Source organism: Bidens hawaiensis, unplaced genomic scaffold (genome assembly GCF_021521415.1).
Source record: "Bidens hawaiensis isolate Kalapana, Puna unplaced genomic scaffold, B.hawaiensis_p1.1 tig00029752_1, whole genome shotgun sequence".
Lineage (NCBI taxonomy): Eukaryota > Viridiplantae > Streptophyta > Magnoliopsida > Asterales > Asteraceae > Bidens > Bidens hawaiensis.
Window position 1 is genome coordinate 164,844 of NW_027494943.1, and position 7,078 is coordinate 171,921.

Genomic DNA, 7,078 nt, shown 5'->3' on the forward strand with positions numbered 1-7,078 from the left:
GAAGCTTTTGCAATACCAACCGAAGATGTTGCTCATGCTCGGCCTTGGTCTTGGAATAAATCAGAACGTCATCGATAAACACAATCACGAATTTATCCAAGAAAGGCCTACACACCCGATTCATTAGATCCATGAAAACGGCGGGTGCGTTGGTTAAACCGAAGGACATGACCAGGAATTCAAAATGGCCATAGCGAGTACGAAAAGCAGTCTTCGGAACATCTTCATCGCGGATGCGCAACTGGTGATAGCCAGAGCGGAGATCAATCTTGGAGAAACAAGAGGCACCTTGGAGTTGATCAAAGAGGTCGTCAATACGCGGTAAGGGATACCGGTTCTTAATGGTGAGTTTGTTCAACTCGCGGTAATCAATACACATGCGAAACGATCCATCTTTCTTTTTAACGAACAACACCGGAGCACCCCAGGGCGAAGAGCAAGGGCGAATGAATCCTTTAGCTGTCAACTCTTGAAGTTGGCTTGCCAATTCTTGCATCTCAGCGGGCGCAAGACGGTAAGGAGATTTGGCTACGGGGGAAGCACCAGGGACAAGATCAATACGGAACTCGACTTCACGAGCGGGAGGGATACCAGGAAGATCATCAGGAAAAACTTCAGGGAAATCACGCACAACAGGGATATCGCGAAGCTTCTTCTTTTCTTCAGCAGGTTTAACCACATGGGCTAAGAATGCAATACACTTCTTCCGCATGAGTCTTTGGGCTTCGGCGCATGACATAAGCTTAAGACCACTGGAGGGTTTCTCGCCGTAGATGTGAAGATCACCATTTTCTCGAGGAATGCGAATCAACTTCTTGGCGCAAATCACTTCGGCGCAATTATGCGTAAGCCAGTCCATACCAATGATAACATCAAAGCTTCCAAGAGGCATGGGGATGAGGTCGATTAGAAAATCGTTTTCGTTAAGGTTAAGCGTGCAATCCTTAATCACGGAGTTAATTAAAACAGTTTTGCCATTAGCCAATTCAACTGAAAAATTTTCTTTTAAATCGTTGCGCGGTCGCGCAAGCTTCTGCTCAAACGCGTGAGAAATAAAACTTCGATCGGCGCCAGTATCAAAAAGTACAGAAGCATAAAATCCGTTAAGCAAAAATGTACCATTAACTACGTCATTATTCGCTTGAGCTTGGTGCGCGGTTATGTTAAAAGCTCGCCCGCGCGTCACTTGGTTCGAAATTTGGTTCACCGGATTCGCTTGTGTGATTTGCACTTGTAGTCTCGGGCACGCGTTCCGGAAATGACTGGGATCACCGCAGTTGTAGCACGACCTGGGTCGTGGGTTTGGGTATGCTGGTTGCGGGTTTTGCGGGTAGGTTGGTGGTGTTTGCGCAATTGGGTTGGCGGGAGGGACTCTACAGAACTCGGCAGAGTGACCAACGCGGCCACATCGGTTACATTGTCGACACGGGACTTGGGTTGGGTGGTGAAGTCTACAGGTTGGGCAAAAGGGTTGGGTTCCTGTGTAAGGTTTCTTAGGTGGCGGGGCAGGGAGTGCGGGATTGGTTAAGGCATAGTTATGGACTACAGGAGGTGTTGGGTAGGTTGACAGTGGGTTAGGCGCGTAAACTGGGGGTTGGTAGATGGGTTGCTGGACAATGGGCGGGTTGGTAAGCGCATAAACTTGTCTGCGCCTACGCTTCGGGTTGTTACGGTTTGAGGGTTCAGGTTTGGTTTCTGTTGGTTCAGGGACAGTCTTGGTGAGTTTGGTCTTTTCAGTTCCCCGCAGGAACAGGGTTCCTGCTCTGACATGGTTGTCGCTGAGCACAGCGGCCAACTCGATGGCGTCAGAGAGGGTTGCTGGGTTTCTGGCCCATACAGAATCTTGAATTTCCATGGGGAGACCCCCAAGGAATTTCTCGATGGCTCGGCGGGAAGGGGTAACAAGGTGAGGGACAAGCAGGCTTAGTTCATGGAAACGCGTCGCGTACTCGCGCGCTTCGCCACTGTACTGCTTAAGATTCCAAAATTCTTCCTCCAGGCGCTTTACCTCGTTGGGAGGGCAGAATTCTCGCGTCAGAATTTCTTTGAATTCCTCCCAGGGCATGCTAGAAGCAGCTTCTGCGCCACGCGCATGTGCTACTCCATTCCACCATGTAAGCGCTCTAGATTCCAGGACACTAGAAGCATATAGGGTTCGTCTGTCAGGAGGGCATTGGGTGTGGAGGAAAGTGTTTTCTATTTTCTCAAGCCACTGGAGCATCACGGTGGCTCCTTCAAGACCTGTGAACTTTGGAGGGTTACCCGCGTTGAAGGACTTAATGTTGTAACCGGAGGTGTTAGCATTGTTTTGGCTCAAAGCTTGGGCTATTGCGGCGGCCATTTCCTGGGAACGTTGCAGCGAACGTCTGCGCGAGGCTTCTCTCCTCTGATGACGGCGGGATAGCGGAGGCATTCTATAAAAGTTTTAATTTTAGTTAATATCTTGGTTTTAGCGCAAAGTATAACCTCGAAAAGCTTGGTTTCGCGGAGTCAGTTACTGTCAAAAGTTAAAGTAAAATAAATGACCCTAAATGCAGACTTAATAAAGGTAACAAATTCGAATCAAGAATCGACAATTCATGTATCACCATGACTTTCCGAATTCCCAATTTAAAATATACTAGCAAACGAGTATTGGAGATTGACGATTCATGTATCACCATGACTTTTCAATCTTCAATATAAAATACGCAAGAAAATGAGTATTGGAGGTTGACAATTCATGTATCACCATGACTTTTCAAGTCTCCAACCTCAGAACATAATCGTAAATGGAAATTGAAAATCAACTATTCATGTATCACCATGACTTTTCGGATTTTCAAATCCAACAAACGAATATGTAAGAAAAATCAATAAAAATCGAAATTCAACAAAAATCGAAATATCGCGGAATAAAACATAAAATCATATACTGCGTCTGCGCAAGCATATTTATAAACAACGAGTAATTAACAATAAGCGCGCAAACATGAGATTTCTCTCATGCGCGAGAAGGGACTCTTAAGTATTCTAGGCCGTTACGTCTAACCACCTATCCTAAAGTCAACGAGCTCTGATACCAATCTGTAACACCCCGACCAAAGGCGGATTATACATCGGGGCGCCACATATTGTTTCATTACTCGTGACACTATTGGGTGTCAATATTTAATAAATACATTCATTCGCGCACACGCAAAGTAGACATAAGATAACATAAAGCAACATAATTCAATATATTATAAGGTAAAATATTCGAACAACAATAACTTGTCTTGATACATTTTAATCTAGGTCCAAAAGTAAAAACGTCCTACGTGTCCACAAGCTCCAAATGTAGCTACAGCAAACCTGAACATGTGTTAAAATAAAACGTCAAACACTTGCGTGTTGGTGAGAAATCAAGTTTAATAGATAATAGATAACAATAAATCTGCGCGCAACACGTGTATGTCTGGTGTTTAACAAGGGTGTAATCAGATTGTGATCAAGCCTAAATAGATCATAGCTCATAGTTCAATCCGTGCTCCCAAATGAGCACAAAAACAAGAAAACATCTGTGCAAGTGTAAACAAAGAAAACCGTAAACGATAGGTCTCCCGTGTTCATCTAATGGATCCATGAAAACTTCGGAATAGGCCGAACAAAGCGGTTAATGATACACACATACAAATAAACAGCCAAGTAAACGTCCTCAACACATGGGATACTGCGCGACTAAAGTTCATAAACAAGTTTAAGACTCGAGTTTGTACGAACACATGAACATCCCAAAACATTAAAAATAAAAAGGGATTAGATACGAGATTACTCACTTGATAAAGATGCGTTGAAAGATAATGCAAGAACCAATCATTAAAACAATAATCTTATTTATAGGTTAACTTGTGCTTGTTTTAAAGTTGGTTCTTGCATTATCTTTCAACGCATCTTTATCAAGTGAGTAATCTCGTATCTAATCCCTTTTTATTTTTAATGTTTTGGGATGTTCATGTGTTCGTACAAACTCGAGTCTTAAACTTGTTTATGAACTTTAGTCGCGCAGTATCCCATGTGTTGAGGACGTTTACTTGGCTGTTTATTTGTATGTGTGTATCATTAACCGCTTTGTTCGGCCTATTCCGAAGTTTTCATGGATCCATTAGATGAACACGGGAGACCTATCGTTTACGGTTTTCTTTGTTTACACTTGCACAGATGTTTTCTTGTTTTTGTGCTCATTTGGGAGCACGGATTGAACTATGAGCTATGATCTATTTAGGCTTGATCACAATCTGATTACACCCTTGTTAAACACCAGACATACACGTGTTGCGCGCAGATTTATTGTTATCTATTATCTATTAAACTTGATTTCTCACCAACACGCAAGTGTTTGACGTTTTATTTTAACACATGTTCAGGTTTGCTGTAGCTACATTTGGAGCTTGTGGACACGTAGGACGTTTTTACTTTTGGACCTAGATTAAAATGTATCAAGACAAGTTATTGTTGTTCGAATATTTTACCTTATAATATATTGAATTATGTTGCTTTATGTTATCTTATGTCTACTTTGCGTGTGCGCGAATGAATGTATTTATTAAATATTGACACCCAATAGTGTCACGAGTAATGAAACAATATGTGGCGCCCCGATGTATAATCCGCCTTTGGTCGGGGTGTTACAACTTCCATATTTACCAACTTTTGAATACGGTTTGGAATAACCAATAATCACCCCCTGTAATTTCGGAACCATAATTGTAACTCGATTTTTCTTGTCCTTAGGCTATCGATCGTCCTCAGTTCTTGATCTAGTCCTTCGGATCGCGGTTCAGATCTAATTTCCACTTGAATATAAATCTGAATCAATTAAAAGTAAATCATTTCAAACCTATACCTTGATTGTATTATTGATGGGATAATTAACTTAAATTTATAAATACGACAACTAAGACTCCGTACCTACACAAGTTTACACTAACATTGCATCCCTCTTAGTGCCTTTGACAAGACAGGGGAGATTTTTGGTGAAAGGCTGGCCACAAAACTATTTACAATGTCTCAATGAATGCAAATTGACAAGACATTAGTCAAACCATGATAGATTTCCTAATAGTTGTTAGGGCGAATCCAATGTTTGGTTAGGGAGGGTGTAGGCATCCCTTAGGGTGTAGGCATCCCTTCAAATCTATAGTTAATGTTATAAACTTCTAAGATATTAAACCCAAGTGTTCCATCCTATTTCTTTAGTATCACACACCCAACATTTTGAGCTCAACTTTTCAAGCCTAAATTTAATTTTGTTTTGAAAATTGCAATTAAGCTCATAGTTTTTAATTGTCTAACCACTACATCAATTAGAATTTTAGAATCTGCAAGTTGTACAAGAGTGAGAGACAAGCAGGTGTCTGTAATTTCATATCTTGGGTATATGTCATTGTTCAGATTTTTTTGTAATTTCGATTTCTTGTTTTTATCTTGAAATACAAGATACGTTCATCAATTGTTTACATGTTTTGATTTTGAGCCATGTTGGTTTCGTTTTGATTGTTTACGTTTTTCTTTAAATTAAAAGGCAAATGATTTTAATTGTCATTTGGGGGGATAGTGATTTGGGTTTTACGTTTCTTATACATTCTAATTTATATATATCAAACCTGGAATTGTAGTTACTAATATAATGATACATTATTGAGTTTAAAACTTGAACAAGATATGAATTTTAAGAATCTCTTTTATATTTGTTGTTTAAATTTTTATACGTAGTTTATTTGCATCAATAATCTTAATATGTTAAATGAAATTTGTGGCCTAAATTTCTATACATAGTTTATTTAATGTAAATTTTACCCGACCCATTTTGAGTTGACCCGTTTTAGTTTGACTTACCCATTCTAAGTTGACCTTTCATGGCACCCACTGGCTAAAACTTCTGGATCCGGTATTGGTCATAGGCTGATAGCTAGAGACTATTTAATGAAAATTTTACTCGGCCCATTTTGGCTTGACCCGTTTTAGTTTGACTTGGCCCATTCTAAGTTGACCTTTCATGGCACCCACTGGCTAAAACTTCTGGATCCGCCATTGGTCATAGGCTAATAGCTAGCAACTATTTAATGAAAGTTTTACCTGACTTATTTTGGCTTGATCCATTTTAGTTTGACTTGACCCGTTCTAAGTTGACTTTTCATGGCACCCACTAGCTAAAACTTCTGAATCTGCCACTGGTCATGGGCTAAGCGACTATAAGCTCTTTAATAACTTATTAATTCAGTGACTGATGCTTACACATAAAGCCACGTACATTGGTAGCCAACAATTTTTGTTTGTAATACATGATTTTTCAATAAAGAGAGGAGTTGAAGGACAAGACAAAAATAATCAATTTTTTAGGAGTGTAAACCTTGTCAAAATAGACTGTTATAGATGGTGTCAACCAAAAATAAAGGTAGTATGTATAGACTTTAAGAACATGTTCAAACTAAAATATGTCTCGTGTGTTCTTAGATATGCGGTCTAATTTGAAGGTATAACTATAACAAAGTTAGCTTATAATGGGAAAATCTATATAACTAATGATTAATAGTTCTTATGTGTGCATTATCCAATGAAGTTAATTGCAAATGCGAGTTTGGTATGTGTATATTTTATATTAATTGGGATGTCTAAGGCATGAAGTTAGTTCATAACTTAAACATACAATACATAGAGATTTCTTCGTGACGTATTTGTTTTTATATAAGACAATGATAAAATGTAGGAGGTGTCTAGCAAAGTAGTGGTACGTTCATAACAAGGACAACCCTCCAAAGGTTAGAAACCTGCAAATATGTGTTTCGTGAGTCTAAGTCATTTGTTCAAATTGGATGCCCAAACATTGTAGGCATGGAAAACCTGAAAGCATGACACCTAAGGTAAAGGGTGGGTTATTACAAACGGTCGAGTCTTCGTTCCCTTTTAAGGAGCTTAAAACTAGCTACCTCTTTATGTCTTAAGATGATTTGTAAAGGATTGGTTGGATCTTGTATCAAGGCATGAGATCGATCAAATGCTTGCTTCTTTAAAGAGAAAACTGACTTAAAATCTCGTTACAATAATTCTCTATTGATCA